The sequence below is a fragment of the Adiantum capillus-veneris genome, chromosome 8 (assembly GCF_014529385.1).
Source record: "Adiantum capillus-veneris isolate H3 chromosome 8, ASM1452938v2, whole genome shotgun sequence".
NCBI lineage: Eukaryota > Viridiplantae > Streptophyta > Polypodiopsida > Polypodiales > Pteridaceae > Adiantum > Adiantum capillus-veneris.
This window is the reverse complement of record NC_140938.1, coordinates 33,414,130-33,431,604: the sequence shown is the minus strand read 5'-3', so window position 1 is coordinate 33,431,604 and position 17,475 is coordinate 33,414,130.

Here is a 17,475-nt window from a genome sequence, read left to right as displayed (position 1 = left end):
TGTAGGGTTATTTTTTAGACTAACAGCTTCAACCACAAATTGGTAAGCAACTGGGATGTCCAGGCCCACTACCGGAACCCATTGCGCACTGGCCTTTTGTTTTTTCTTGGGTGCTTCATCTTCCCTGAGAGCTGAACTTATTTGTTCTGCAGTTGCAATGTCGGCTTTGGCTCATTTGGCATTTTGAAAGCATAAGCAATGTCGTAAGGTGTTGCTGACACTTTCGTACCATACACTATAGCATTGCTATCATCGGTATTGAAGGAATCAAGAACCTGCTTGATGATAGATGTATCAAAATCTATTCTTGTGGCTTGCACTACCACATGCAAATCCCACAATCACAGCAATGCTTCTGTTTGCTCAATAAACACATACCGTTGTATCTTACTATGGGGAATAAGTGGTAGAGAAGATTTGATAGAGGTGATAAGTGCCTAAGTTTCATCTATAGTTTCCTGCATCTTCTCTGACATTTTTCTTCTACCCATACACTGTGAAGAGGATGAATTTGTAGAAGAAGAAGACTTACTATAATATTCAAATATGTATCTAGGTGTGTCTAGTAAAGACAGACAGTAATCAACTAACGCTTCGGATGAAGAAGTTTGTGGTTGTAGTGAATAAGCTTCAGAGCTTGGCGATGGAGAATGTGTAACAGCAGGCAGGCGTCACACAAGAGATTTATGAGAAAAAATTCCTACTCACCTTACTGTTATACGCGTTCGTGCCATAAAATCTCCACTACTTACTGCTCCTAGAGTTTTGTGCATCGCCAGTGATGTGGCATACATGCATTGGCTAATACTCTCCATGTTCCTTGAAATGATTGTCACAGACAATCCCACTGGCCCTTTTCCCCATAAAAACTGATACTGGTTTCTGACCCTTTGATTGGATCTGGTACGGGTTGTACATGGAAAAGGCTTAAAATTGCTGATTCTGAATTTTCTTGGCCTTCAGTTCCCAGAATACCAGTATCATCTTCCTTGGAAGTCTCTTTGTCATTCGAATAATATAGCTTGATTTTGACCCCATTATAAACACCTGGCAACAAAAATCCAGATAAAGCTTTCAATCTTATTGTGCCATTGGAAAACACACAATCGACTTCATATGGACCCGCCTAAGCTATCTTTAAGTTTGGTTTCTTAGGACCCTATTTGGATTGATAGAGCAGAACCAAATCACCTTTCTGAAACTCCCTAACTTTGATACATCTATCATGCCAGTGTTTCATTCTTTGCTCAGCAATTTCCTGTTCCAGCATAGCCCTATGTCTTAACTCATCCAACTGTGTTAACTCCTCTAGTATTTGTTTAAGATTAAATTTGAAATCCAATCCATATTCGATTGCCATTCTGAGACTGGGAATTACAAATTCCATAGGCACGATAGCTTCATTGCCATACACCATTCTAAATGGTGTTAGTTCAGTGGTGACCTTATAAGATATCCTATATGCCCAGAGAGCAATCTAGAGCTTCAAATCCCACTGGTGTGGCTCCTTCTGTACAATCTTAGTGAGAATGGTCTTGATAATTTTGTTACTGCTCTCTACTTGACCATTGCATCTAGGATAATATGGTGTTGATTTCTGATGCTTTACTGAGAGCATTTCCATTAGAATGTCCATAGTATCATTTATAAAGCATGTTCCTTGATCAGACACAATTTCCACAAGACATCCATATTGGCAGATAATATTTTCAAATAAGAATACAGTAGTGGACTTCATGGTGTTTTCAGGAAGAGCCTTAGCCTCCACCCATTTGGTAACATAACAGGTGGCCATCAATATATACTGGTTCTTCCTTGGATTAATTTTCTTGAATGGACCCATGAAATCCAAACCCCATTTCATAAATACTCTTAATGGTTGGACTGGAGTTAGAGCAGTCATATCTACTATTGTGGGTCTACCCATCCTCTGCCATATATTTTCCTTGTGCATCATAAATGACAAGGCCTCCTGAAGCAGCATCATGACTTCTTTGGTAAGAACCATCAAAGTATAACAGTGAAGCATCAGACATGGCAAGAGTCTCAAATTTCTTCTTTCACACCACCTCTTCTTTAACCAAAACAGGAGTGTCTTTATAAGTGAGTAAATCTGCCAGGGTAGCCCGAGTACTCTCTTCCACCAAAAAGGCGAACTGAAACTCCTGAATTTCAATAACCCATTTCATCACTCTTTTAGATATATTTGAATTATTAAATAGCTAGGGAAGCAATGAATAATTGGTGAGAAAGGTGAATGAATTTTGCAGCAAGTAGTTCCTAGATTGCTTGCAAGCATAAACCATACTGGTCATCACCAATTTAGTTTCAGAGAAATCTCATTCATGAGGAGTGTTCACTTTTCTACTATAATGAACAAGCTTCATATACTGAGACTCCTTCCCCTTTTGCAATAAGATGTCCCAATGGCATCATCTTCCACTGATGGGTTAACATAAAAATCCTTTTCATAGTCAAGAGCTTGCATAATGGGTAGTGTACATAAAATCTCTTTGACTCTATCAAAAACATCGTCACAATCACGAGACCACTCTAAGGGATCATTCTTAACTACTTCCTGCAATGGATACAATAGTTGTGATGCCAAAGGTATGAAACGAGACATATATTTAACCTTCTATATGAAAGTGGCCAACTATTCGGTATCTTTTGGAGATGAAGCAACAACAAAGCCTCCACTTTCTCTGTATCTACTTCAATTCCATTTTCTGAAATCACGTGTCCAAGAAGCTTCACCCATGGCTGTGACCAAACGACATTTCTTAGGGTTCAACTGACCCCCGCATTCATCATTCCTTGCAAAATTCATTTCAAGCTTTTGAACATGCTCTTTCCTTGAACTGTATACACAAAAATTTTCTATGAATCCTTTGACAAACTTCCCAAGGAACGGGGTAAGGAACCAATCCACTTTTTTTTCAAAAGCTCCAAGCCCATTTGTCAACCCAAAAGGAAGGAAGCAAAAGCATGAACAACCCCATGGTATGATAAAAGTAGTCTTTTTTCGGTCTTCAGGAGCAAGGATAAGCTGAAAATATCATGAATAACCATCATAGACACTGTATCTTTCCAAACTAGCCACTACATCTAAAAGTTAATCAATGAAAGGAAAAGGGTAAGGATCTTTCTTGGTCACTGCATTTAATGGCTTGTAATCAACCCAAACTTTCGAACGCCCATGTTTTTTTGGAGTGACCACCACAAGGCTCACCCATTCAGTATTATCAACTGGCACAATGAACCCTGCATCCAAGTTTATCCACTTCTTCCTTTAAAACATTCATTTGCTCCTTACCCATCCTTCTTAATTTTTGTTGTATTGGATTTGCCCCTTCAACTAGCTTGATCATCACAGGATCCCAACAAAACCTTTTACTTCCTGATCTAAAGTGATGAAAAGATCTGGAAATCTGTCCAACATTTTTAAGTCCTCCCTTCTTTCTCCTTGTGTCAAATCAGTACTCATTATATTTTGAATCAGCTCTCTCTTCATTGGCAATTCCCGTTTCGGTTGCATCAACTCTTCAAGCTGCTCTAAACGGCTTGAAGCGTTTATATTCCCTGAAACTTGCAATATTTCACCTATTTCTCCCTTCTCCTCCTCTAACAACCAGAATGACACTTCACCCTCGTCACTAGAACTGGGAGCAGAGCTACTTTTTGAATCTTCAGAATTGTCTTCACTAGTAACTTTGAACTCATCGTTCTCACTCACATATTCTAGTGCAATAGGTTGCTTGGTAGTCATATCAAACACCCTCTTTTCACCCTTCCTTGCATTCACATAGATTGTGTCCTTGCCCCAATCTTGCACAACACTAGCAATTCTCAATCAAGGTCGTCCCAAAATGAGAGGAAAAGCTCCTCGGCTAGCTGGCATAACATGATAGTTTACTATAACCTTCACATTAAAGATTTCAACTTCCAAATTCTTAATCATTCTCAAAAACTTCACTTTGGCATGGTTTTCTAGTCAAATGTTGCAAAAAGGGAGGATACTTTTTGGAAGATTGTCTTAAAAATCCTTTAAACAAGGGTAAAACAGTAGTAAGCGTAGTCCAAGCGATACCTAGTAGCTCATCAAAGAGTGAACCGATTGTTCCAATCAAGGTAATCACTAGAGCCCAGGCCAAGAAAAATAAACACAGCTCCTCTGATGATTCAAAAATATGAAATTTTCCTCTCAAAGAATCAAAAGAAGCGAAAGCAAAAGATATGAGATGAGAAAACAAAAACAACGGGTTGAAATCAAGGAGAAAGAAAAAAAACTATTATAGGAAAAGTTGAAAGAAACTGGAAGTGAAATCGAGGAAACAACCATGAAATCTGGAGGAACCATTCTGGTTGATAAAATTTTTGAGCCTATTAACGTAGCCTTGGAAGCCTACCAAGCAGAACTTAAACTAGGAAAAAACATGAAAAACAAATGGAAAAACTATCCTTCTCCAGAGATGGAAGCAACTAAGCTAGAAGCTTATCAAAATTTGGTAAGAATCAGGCAAGAAATGCTGAAAAAACAGAAACCCAAGCTTGAAAGTATCGCAAAACCTGAGGAGCTTGTGGTAAGAGACACTAAAGAAAAATTTGATGTGGTGACAGAACCCCACCTTGAAACAAAAGAACGAGAACTTATAGTGCAAGACATCTAAGATACTTTAGACAGAATTCCATTCGTAGAGGAAGACTAGCCAGGACACTTATGGGCAAAAGTTAGAGAGATCAATGATGGGAGTCTAACTCTAAAGTTAGCTTCTATAGAGGAAGTCTGGTTAGATAACCTACCTTCTGATATGAATATGGATGTACAATCCCCGAATGGGGATCGCGGATCTGAAGCTTCAGGAATGACAAAACCATTGACCTTGGAAACTTTACCTTCTTACTTGGAAGATAATGAAGATGAATCCAAAGTGTGTAAGACCACTCAAGTAAAAAGAGCTAAACAGACCCTAAAAGTAGACAACATTCATTCAATCATGTCTACACCCATCCAATGCACTCTTACCTTAGGAGAGCTGTTAAAACTCAGACCATATTTATGGAATGATCTACAAAAACCCCTAGAGAAGGTGGGGATAACGGGATTAATCTCAAAAAAATTGGGAAATTTGAAAAACAAAATGGACAACAAAGAGACTCAATCTGTTCCCATGAAAAAAGTCGGAGAATATTACTAAGGGGAAGAAAGAAACACCACCCTTCCAGTGAAATACAATGACATTGAAACCATGGCGATACTGGATAGTGGAGCAGACATAGCCATAGCCACGAAAGCAGTATGGGAATCCTGGGGACAACCAACCATGAGACAAACACGAATTAAATTGAAATTGGCTGATGGACACATTGAGAGACCATTAGGGCTGCTTGAAAAGGTGATAGTCAATTCCGATGGGATTGAATATCAACACAATTTTTTCATAGTAGACTTTGGAAAAAAACTCAACTATGAAATCATATTGGGAAGACCTTTCATGCAATAGGTACAGCTTATCCAAGATTGGGGAAACAATTATCTGTACTTGAAGCAAGTGGGATCTATAACAAAAGTAAATCTAAAAGATCACACTTATAGAGATGTCTTGAAAACACCCATGCAAGAGTTTGATTCAGTTTCTTCAACTAAAACTAAGCTTCCATCCTGGTTAAACAAAGACACTCCTATTTGGATGGGTGGAGATTCAAAAAATGGAAGTTTAAAACAGGAATAATGTCCTAGAAAGGGACTGCACAGATGAAGCCTATGTACCTGAACCCTTTCTAGAGCATTTCTTTGAGCCATTTGAGTGGATTCAAATTTTTGCAACAATGGATGTATGTGTGAATACGTCTATGCCTACTCAATTTTGCAATGAGGATGGCTACAACATCATTCCCATCCAAATGATTTCAATCCTCAATATTGAAGACAAAAATGAGAAACCCAAGGAATTAATGAAAGCTCAACAAGTCTTTTCCGACCTCTATTACGATGCAACTGATGAGTTAGATGAACACTCATCTACCTCAGAAGGTTCGCGGTCAGAAAAAGAACATATGAGAGCTAAGATACTCTTGAAAGGAGGTGAGGAAAAGTTTTTTGACTTTCCAAACCAGAAATCAAGAAGACAAAAATGGTATAGACGAAAGAGAGACACCAGAAACATGAAACGACCTATGCCATCAGTATTCAGTAGAACACAATTTTTGATGCGGATAGATGCAAATGATTGTGTTAAGGACAAAATCACGTGTAGATATCCTTCAAATGGAGATTCAAAAAATGTCTCAAACATCGAGAAAAACAAGGAAGGATACTCAAGCAAACCCACAGAATAAGAAACCACTCATGACCCGAGTCGAGCGGAAAAAGAAATATCAAGAGTTGAAAAAAGCTCTAAAGGAGATATATACGACCGAGATGGAAACCACGGAAGAGGATGGTAAGGATGTAATGAGTGTTCCATCCCATTACTAAAAGTATACTCTCCAAGATCAAAAAATGATAGTCGAACAACCTGTTAGGGAACTACGGAAACATGGCGAGTTTTACGAAGGGCCTCAAAATGCTAAAAAGATAGACCTGGTTGAACCAGGAGAAGAGCCTAGACCGGCTTACATTGCAAATGACCTAACAGAAGAAGAAGAAGAGCTCTTGCTAAGCTTGTTAAAAGAATACCGAGATATTTTTTCTTGGTCATACAAGGATCTCAAGGGTGTAGATCCAAAAATCTGTCAACATACCATACCCATGAGAGATGATGCGAAACCAAGTAGACAAAGTCCATATACTTATAACGAAACATTTTCCAGAAAGATAAAAGAAGAGATTGACAAACTAAAGGAATCCGAATTCATTTACAAAATTGAACACACAGATTGGGTGTCTCCAATTGTGGTAGTACCGAAGAAGAACGAAAAATTACGAGTGTGTGTTAATCTCAAAAAGGTGAATGCAGCTACCATTAGAGACAAATTTCCTCTTCCAATCACTGAGCATGTTTTAGAACGAGTTGCAAGAAAAGAATCTTACAGCTTCTTAGATGGATTTTTAGGATACAACCAACTTTTGGTTGACCCAAAAGATCAACATAAAACTGCTTTTGCAATAGAATGGGGTACTTTTGTCTATCTGGCTATGCCGTTTGGGTTAACTAATGCTCCAGCCACATTTCAAAGGTTGATGAGCCATGCTTTTAAAGAATATCTTAGGAAATTCTTAGAAGTATATATGGATGATCTATGCATGCATTCATCAATCAGGGCTGATCATTTTGAACACCTCAAAAAGGTATTCGAAAAATGTAGACTTTATAGGATTTGCTTAAATCCTAAAAAGTGCACATTCATGGGTAGATAAGGAAAAATTCTTGGGCATATAGTTTCTAAAAATGGCATAGCTCTGCTCATATTGAAAAAAATCATGTCATTGCAGATTTTCCTAGACCAACAACAATCAAGGGGTACAAGCCTTCATGGGGCATTGTGGATATTACCGATGGTTCATCTACATGTACGTTGTAATTGCAAAACCCATTTATAACTTCATAACACACTTTGAGTGGACCGAGGCATGTGAAGAATCCTTCATGCAGCTTAAGCAAGCTCTCACCCCAGCTCCAATATTGAAAGCACCAGATTGGAATAAGATATTCCACATACATGTAGTTGCTTCCAATTTTGCTATTGGTTGTATACTAGCTCAACCAAGAAACGGGAAAATTGACTTACCTATTTCTTATGCCAGCCGACAATTGAACATGGCCAAAAAGAATTACACCACCACTGAAAGGGAAGGATTAGGAATGATCTATGCCATTAAAAAGTATAGGGATTACTTATTAGCCAACAAGTTTGTGTTCTTTGTAGACCACCAAGCTTTATTGTACTTGGTCAACAAGCCATGCAACACAAGAAGAATAGTGAGATGGTTCATTATTCTTCTGGAATTTGATTTCACAGTGGTTGTAAAAAAGGGCACTACACATCAACGAGTAGATCATTTGTCAAGGATTGTTTCAGGAGAATCACCTAAAGGGGTAGACAACGATCTACCAGATGCCTATTTTTTTTCCATGGAAATGATACCTCGATGGCCGGAAAACATTGTGTCATTGATGACAATAGCTCAAGTGGATTCACAAATACCACTTCCTATCATGATCAGATTAATCGAGAAATTGGATATGTATCAACTACTAGCTAGCAGGCTATACAAAAGAAATCGAGATGGGATATTGCTCTTATGCATTAATCTTGAAGAAAAACAACAGTACTTGAGTCAAGCACATGTTACCATAGTAGGACTTCACTTTGCAGAAGACCAAACTATGCAACGAATCTTAAGACTTGGAGTATTCTGGCTGACTATGAGGAGTGATGTTCGATCTTTTGTAAAAGATTGTCCTCGATGTCAAAAACAAACACCCATACCTCATGTAACATTGTTTCAAATGTCACATATTCCTAAGTGGAGTAACTATCTGTTTACTTACTTATCAAGCCGAACATTTCCTGAGGATATGAGTAAACGTCATCAAAGAGCAATTGAAACTGAAGCAAGAGACTATGCTCTTATTGGGAACCAATTGTATTGGAGAGGTAAAGATCAACACTTGCAAATGAAGACAAGTATATTCCGATTATAGAACAAGCACATGCTAGATTAGCTAGAGGTCACTTTTCTAGTGAGACCATCGCAAGAGAAATCTTGATGGCAGGCATATGGTGGCCAACACTTTTTGCAAATGCTAAAGAATATTTTCGAAGGTGTGATGCTTGTCAACGAGCAAAAATTCCAACACGTGTAGATAGCATGCCCTTAAGACCAATGATGGGGGCTAGAGCTTTTGAAAAATGGGATATAGATTTTGTTGGACCAATACAACCACCTGCTTATAGAACCCAAACTCAATATATCACTCTAGCTACGGACTATTTGACCAAGTGGGACGAGGCTAAAGAAACTCAAAAGAATGATGCCAGAACCACTGTTGCATTCTTATATGAGTATGTATTCACGAGATATGAACTACCAATAGAAATTGTGAGTGATCAAGAAACTCATTTCCTCAATGAGGTATGTTAGCGGGTCATCCCGACGGACGTCTGTAGCATAGCTTTCTGGCACTACCATATTGTCAATACTCAGGGAAAGTGACTCGGATGGGGCATTGAGACTCTATAAGATCAACAATCTCATGAAGTGAACCTTAACAAGAAAACACACTAGCTCAACAAGCAAACCAACACTCAATGATCAGGGAAATTTTGCTATGTCCTTTCTCACAGCTTTAGGTCATCACGCCATTTCGGCACTCGAACGGACTCGCAACGAGACTTTAGGAGAAGGTCTAGGACACCTAGGGGCATTATCCTAGCAAATCTAGACGCAATTAGAAAAGGTACCAAAATCACGATCCATCATGAAAAAGGTCCTAGAAACTGCAACAAAACATACCAAAAAGGCCGCCCTATGGTCTAGGAACACTCTCCTATGGTCAAAATGACTATAAATAGTAATTTAAGCACTCAAATCTGCAATTATAGCTCACAGATGTGTAGTCGCGAACCATAGAAAAACTGACAATGCTTACACTTGAATTAAAGAGCAAAGAGAGAGGAACACAATGCAAGTTTCTAAATCAAAAACAGATTACCAAATCATTAGCTGCGATGATTACAAGTTTGGAGCAGCTTGTAGCTTGAGCGTACGTAAGTTTGAGCTCCCACTTCTCCTTCCAAAGATAAGCCCCTTTTCACATTAAGGTTATTGACCTTTATACCAAGGGCATTCTAAATGGCCAGTGGTGACCGGTTTACATGGACCTTTACAAATATCATTACAACATTACAACTCAGGGAATGGACCCATTACTCTGGAATCAGGATTTACAGAGAGTATCACTACACTAGCTCAGACAAAATAATAGACTACAAATGTGGTGTTCGGCTATGTGTCCAACCAGTTGGGCGCCCGTTTGATTTATCCTCAAACATTCCCCCCTTTCTAATTCGTGTCGTCCCTTGATACGACCTTGTGTAGTCTGGTCATAGGGTTGTCTTCAGCTTTGTCTTCAAGATTGGACTTCGGGTTGGGAAGTTCTTTGTCGTTGATGATGCTCCCCCCTTCCTTGAGTGATTCATATCTACCGTGTTCTTTTTGAAGCGTGTGCTCGACTTCAATTCTTGAGGGAATTTTGCATTTGTTACTCATTCTTCTTGTTGGTGTCTTCTTGACTGTGAATATTTCTCTTGATGTGTTTTCCTTTGTGGTTGACTTGAAATACTTCATTAGTTGCAACATGGTTGATCTCCTTATGATTTTTTGTGGAGAGATTTCTTGCTGATGTCATCATTGCTATGCGTTGTATGCCATTTGTTAGCTTGCTATTTTTTAATGGAGCTTTGTTGTCGACCTTGGAGATAAAAGATTCTCTTGATAAGCATATGGAGACCAGCAATTTTTGCTCCAAGTCGTTGTTGATTGATTTGGGTAGCCATTTCCTTATTGTGATGTTGAAGGAATATATACAAGAAGTTGATGATGAGGGTTTCTAGATTAGGGTCTTAAAACCTGGATGACCAAAGGAAAAAAACCCAGTGGGAAAAAAGTGCCTTTGGTATACGCTCTTATTGGAGTTGAGAAAATCCACTTGAAGTACCTATCATGCAAGGTGAGTGCTTGGGAGAAACAAAGGAAGAGTGTCTAATGCAAGTGCCAATTATGGGACACTCTATATGCATATGAGAAATTTTCAAAAAAAAGCATGCAGTGTAAAAGATGGAGTTGATGAATGCTTCAAGGAACAAATGTAGCACATGTGACCTCAAAGGATGTCTCAATAGCTTCCACGTTTCCAAGAAGGGTTTTTGATGTAGAAGCTTCTCCACTCATACCTTACTGCGCTGAGTGTGTGAGTGTCTTTTTGGACTTCCTCCTTCACTTACCACTATACTACAATGACTTCGACTCTTATGCTCATCTATACCAGCATGAGCGACACAACGTAATTATACTCAACTCTTCCAGCTTGAGCAATACTTAGAATAACTAAAACTCTTAGACCACAAAGAATATTACATGAAGGTTTGGGACTAACGCCTCGCTCATTTAGTGGCTTAGCTGCCCGACTCTGACTTTTATGCCATGTATTTTTAATGGCAACTTGGACTTACCTGTTCAAGGCCAGAAACCCAATTCCATAAGTTCTTGAAATTTAGGCCTTTTCCATTGTGTTGGTCTTTGGATGCCACTACTTTGTCAAGTAGGTTGGCATATTGTGGCTCCTCTTGACTTGCTTGTTGTATGTTGATACTTCTTTGTAAAACAAGTCCTTCAGCTCTAATAGGGCTTGATGTAGCCTTTGTGTTAATTTCCATGAGAAGAGATTGTCGAGATGTGTGGGTTCTCTGTGATTGAGTTTCCACTAGAAATTTTGGAACCCATCTTGTTTTTGGTCCCTGTGTGACCATCTTTGGCATTTTATCTTCTTCTATAATTAGATCACTAGGCTTTGGCATCCATATTTGATGATTTCCTTTGTAGAAGCCTTGACTTTGGAGTTGATGACGAGGTATCCATCTAAAGATTGTAGCAGCCTTGTGTGCGCTCCTTGCCGCACTGTCGAAGCAAGGGACTTGCCAATACACCGTGTGCGAGCCACAAACGGCTCCAAGCACACAACAAGCCTAAACTAGCAAGCTCAAGAGAACAAAGGGTGTGTCACTCACCGCTCTACGCTCGCCTTCGTGGTGGATTCCTCACCGCGATGAAGAAGAAGCTGCAGTCGTGCCGCGCTCAACTGCTTCGCCGCCGTCGTGCCTTCGTAATGCTCGATCGCACACACACTCTCCCTCTCTCTCTCTCACACACACACACACACACACACGAGGAGGTGAAGAAGAAGAAGATGGAGATGGAGCAAGAGCACTCTTCTATTGCACAAATGAGAGAATGAGTAAAAATTAGGTTTAGTTGGCTTTTATAGGAGCTCACCCCATTCACACTTGGGCGCCCATGCTTAACCAACTAATCCCTTAAATGTTCGTGTTAGAGTGCACCTGTCATCGGCGATCACTCTTACCCTTTTCCTATTGGTCCGACAAGCCCGGTACCTGACTCTAAATAATACAACATTTATAGATCATAGGGTGTCCGTGTGCCGTGAGGGTTAACACCTTGGTTGCAATTGGCTTCTGTTGGCCGTTGGTTATCATTGTTTGCCTTTGGGTCTAAGCTTGTGCTATATGATTTCTCTTGGCTGTCCCAGATTGAGCTTCAATTTTTGGTAACCATATTTGTGTGTTACCTTCACAAAATCCTTGTGCTTTGAGTAGCTTAACTGGAATCATTCGCTGATTCACCTGTTTACGTTGGGTAATTTGACTAGTGAGTGACTTTAGTACCCAAACTTTTCGCATTCCTTACTGCTTTGATTTTTGCTTTTGCCTTTTGTGGTAGTTCTTTCTCCTGATTGAGTTGTTTGTCTTTCGTTTATAGCTCGTCTTTCTCTTTGTAGAGATCTTTGGTTGAGGTGGGTAGATCCAAGCTGTTACTTTATGCTTTTTGGCCCAAACATAAATGTTTCCTTCAAAGTAGCCTTGATAAGTGATTGACTCATTTGATGCTACCCACCCTATCACCTTTTGTTGTTGTGGTTGAACCCGTGCTTCATGTATCCAAACTGGGTCTTTGACTTTGATGTGATCTTTGAATACCAACACTTGGTTGACATTCTTTGGCTTCTTCTGGATGTTTTTTTTGTGATGGAAACTTTGGTTGGTAGAATTTTTGCTTCGGTTTCCATTGCATTGCTGATGGTTTGGCTCTTGATGTAGAGGCTTCGTTGGAAGTTTTATGTAGGCTCGTTGAAGATAAAGTCATCGTGCGAGGTTGATATACTTCAGTGTTTACCTTAGCTTTACCTTTTTTTGCTATGCTTGGTTGCTCCTTTTTTGTATTGATTTGTGGTTCTTTTGGGGCTCCTGATGGTGATGTTGTTGAAGCTTTTCCTTGTGGATGAAAGAAGATGTTCCTCTAGATTTCTGTCAGGATCAGACTCTCCTTGATGTGATGGGAGTCGATTAGATGGAAAGTATCCTTATACTCCCCGATACTCAACTTGAGTACGGCTTTTGCATTGCCAAAGCTAGGAATCGTTGTTTTAGAACTTGTGTACACTATCTCCTCTAGCTCAATGATTGGCGGCTTTCCCATCATGATCCATGTTTCATAAGTCATTAGATCTTTGTTGCATCTGGATCTATCACAACTGAACATGTGATTTTGAGTTCTGTTTCTCCGCATATGCTAAATTTGATCATTGTAGGAGACAAACAATCTTCTTCCTTATCCCTGTTCTTCTTTTGATATTGCGTTTGTTGAAGATTTGCCATTGAAAGTGGAAACGTTGCTCCTTCATCTGCTTTTGTTTTGTGCTTTTTCTGGAGTCTGCTTCTTTGAAATAGCTTTTGTCGATTCTTCAGGTATGTCAATGATGACATATTCTCGTGGTTGCTCTACTTCCTTCATTTGCACTTTGGCGTCATGCTCTAGGACTTAGCTATCTGTCTCACCTTTTCTTCTTTCACACTCACAAACTTCATTAGCTTCCTTCAACACTTTTATCGTAAATAAGGGAGTTATATCATACCCATCTTCATCGCAAAATTTAGTCAGGGTCTCCTCATTCACACACACATCAAGAGTCGCTAGTATTTGATCCCATCCAAAGGGTTCAAATAACTCCTCTAGAAATGGTTCTGGTACATATGCCTCATCTTCTACTGAACGCTCTAGGATGCAATCTTGCTTTCCAAGACTTCCACTCTCAGGAGCTCCATACATCCAAATATGCGCTTTGCTTTCCAAATCTGCTATGGAGCTTAAGTCTTACCTTGGGGTACGCACTACATCTCTATGACTATAATCTTTGACACTGATTTTCGTAGTAATTTCCTTGTGTCTTAAGTAGATATACTCATAGCCCCAGTCTTGTACCATTTTGAGGTGACGCATGAATGGTCTGCCCAATATGATATCAAAGTTGCTGCTCTTGTCAAAATCCATATGGCAAAGGTGTGCTCATACTCGATGCCGCACGAGGATACAATGATTTGTTCTAATATTCCAATCGGTTTCTCCATGTATCCATCCGCTAATTGCAGTTTCATTCGAGTTTTCCTAAGAGCAGGCTTTCCCCATTTTTTCCATATCTCTTTGGTTGCAATGGCAATTCGTGCCCCACTATCTAATATAACAACCGTCTTTACGCCGTTGTACTCAAGTGGTAAGGTGGTGTTTCCTTCATCTCCTTCACAGTAGTCACACACCTTATTTACCGGTACTGGCTTTGTATGTCGCTTCTTCGGCGAGGTGTCATCCATGTTTTTGTATGCAAGTTGGTCATGTGAAGGGATTTTCAGCCCCATCTTTTCCAGGTGTTTGCCCATTTGGCCCCATAGACGTGGTCTAATTTTTAGTAGCTCTGAGAGGTAAAGTGAGCATTGTAAAGGATAAGAAATCAATTCATGCAAGCTCTTAGTATCCATAATTTTTGGTGTGGCTTTCCACTGAGAAGGTACCATTCTAGCCTCGGATTTGGTCTCGTGTTCTCCTATGAAAGATGGCAAAGTCTTTAGAGAGCATGGTTTACTCTCTTCAGATGTGACAGACCCAACATCCCTGTAGAGATCTTATATCCCCTAGGAAGAATTCGTGATCCATATTTATCTCAAGGATAGGTGCTGACTGTAAAGTAGCACTACCATATTTTTGGTTTCTGATTGATTCCCACAAGGATTGTGGCCACGGTTCTTCTACTTCTGGAATAGGCATAATTGCTTGTGAGCCCACCCCATCTGTGGTATTGGCTACTTCCCTTGTATCTAAATATTCCTCAAGTCCTTGATCTTCCTCTTTGTTTACAATACCACGACTTTCCAATTCCTGGACTTTTTTGCGGATTAGCACCTCAATTTTGGGAGCATCTGGAACTGGTTCCATAAGAGCTTGGGCCTTTTGGATGAGCTCCTTGCACATTTGCAACCTCTCTTTTTTATACCCTGGATGAGGGTACCTTAGCCATCTATCCTCTTGGGTTTGGTTGGGTTTTAGCCTGGCTTCATAAGCTTTCAAGATCGCATCCAAAGGTTCATTCACTTTGTCAACCAAGACTGAACCTCCTGAGTTAGTCTTTGACTCTTTAGGTTCCTTTGCACTTTTGTTCCTTTCTTGCTCTTGTCTAAGCTGCTCTCTTGTTTGATTTAGTTTAGTTTCCAAAGCCGCTTTCTCCTTCAGCCTCTTCAATTTCATTTTGTCCCGTCTACCTTTCCATGATCTTCTTCCGAAGCTTCTCACCGGTTTGTTCTCAAATTTTGTTTGAACAGGCAATGTGGCTTTCTCATCTGGTTTGTTTTTGGCATCTTCTTGAGCTTGAGCTCGAGTCATCATGTTTAAAGGAATGGTGGGTTCTACCTCGGATCCGCTTGAAGAAGGCATCATGCCTACAACATTCATTGTTGCTTTCCCTTTGTAGTCTGGATTTTTAGCAAAGTGTTGGCGTAGATGGTCTAGCCCACAACGTTCACAGAATACAAATAATTCAATTTGTGGAACCTTGTTTGGAAAACTTCGTGCCCAATGATCACCTCCACACTCATAGCATGGACCTTCTTGTATCACAGCTGGTGATCCAGCCAATGGTTGTTCTTGCCTTGTGAGGGTGTTCTTTGAACCATACTCCTGATAATTGGCTATGAACATGTGCGTGTTCGCATCCATGGAGTACTAGTTTCTTGGAGGTTGTGGCACATGTGTTGGTTGAGTGTAGTTGACTACCACTCTACCATCATTCAGAAGATGCGGTTCTTGCCCTATCATACATTGAGGTCTTGGCTTAGTGCTACACCATGGAGTGGGATGATCCCCTCCACAAGTATTGCATATCCTCAATTGAGGTTGTCGTACAATCGGGTTTTGTATGTAGCCTTGGTTTATTCTTCTAATCACTCCCTCAACCACTTGATCAATGATTGGTTCCCAAGGAGTTTGAACATCTTGCTTTATGGTTGATTCACTCTTCGGAGACGAGACGCTACTGGTCGTGTTGTCTGTATCTTCAGTCACCTCTCCGTAGGCCTTGCAATTGTCAACTATATATAGAGCTTCTCTAGTGAATTGCTCAAATGTTGTGTATTCTTTTATATGTAGGTCCTTTTTGAGAGTTTCATTCCTCAAGACCTCTATGAAGAGAACTGATAATCTCTCATCTTGCGGTAACTCTCTCACAAGGGATCTATTAATGTATTGTTTGAAGCGAAGCAAATCTTCCTTCACTCTTTCGTTTGCTTTTTGTTTGAAAGTGTAGATTTGGGACACTGTGTTATGTTTGATTCACCCTTTTGAGAATTCCTCTACAAAATCTTGTAAGAGTTGTGCTATGTTTGGAAAATCATCTCTATTTAGTGGTTGGAACCAAGTCAAGGCTGTTCCTTCCAATGTTAACCCAAATCCCTCATATTGAGTATGAAAATCCGCAATTCGTTCAGCTCTCAACACTTGTTTGAAGAGTGAGACATGGGCATATGGATCCCCTAACCCATCGTATTTTGTCTTGACACATTGAGCCACTCAATATGGTCTTAATCGTTGGGGTTCGGTCACCAATTTAACCAATTCGTGGTCTCTTGGAAAGACATCTCTTGCTCTCTCCTCTCCTCTTGGAGAGAATCCCGGCGGAATCCACTCTAATGTCTACTCTGGCATCATTTTTGGTTGAAATTAAGTGGATATTGGAGTACCCTTGTACGTATATCTCTTTAGGTCAATTGGATCAACAAGTGTGTACTCATGTCCATACTTATCTACCATTAAAACTTGCACTCCGTGGGAATCTGTATATGTGAATGCATAACGGTTCTTATGGGTGGTCAACTCCTTGGCATTGGGTTCTACACACCTATAGAAGATGTATGGCTCCCCGTTTGTGAAACTGTATAAGCCATCATGAGCATAATCTGTAAGCACTCTCATGGATTCATTGGCTTTGATGAATCTCACGTTCGGTTTGTTGATCAAAGGATGCCTCTCCTCTATGCATTCTCCCAATCCCCCTATTGAAGGCATTGCAATGTTTTCCATGTCTCAGAGTGGAGTAAAAACTCTGTTGGTGAATGATTTGTCATGACAATCCCACTTTGGCTTAGTGCAACTTATCCCTTGTTGCTGCCCTTGATCAAGTCTCTCAAAATTCAGGAATTTGTGACTTTTTTGGTCTCTGGAAATTGTTCTGGGTACCCTAAAAGTTTGGAATTAGGAGACCTAGAACAATTCAGCTTTCTTCCTAGAAATACCTGACTCAATTTGGAGTTGTCTATCAAAAGTTAGAGCACTTTTAGTGAACTGCACTTGAAACAGCACTCAAAACAGTCTCAGGACAAGAACACGGGAACTTTGGCTTGTATCTTGGTCTC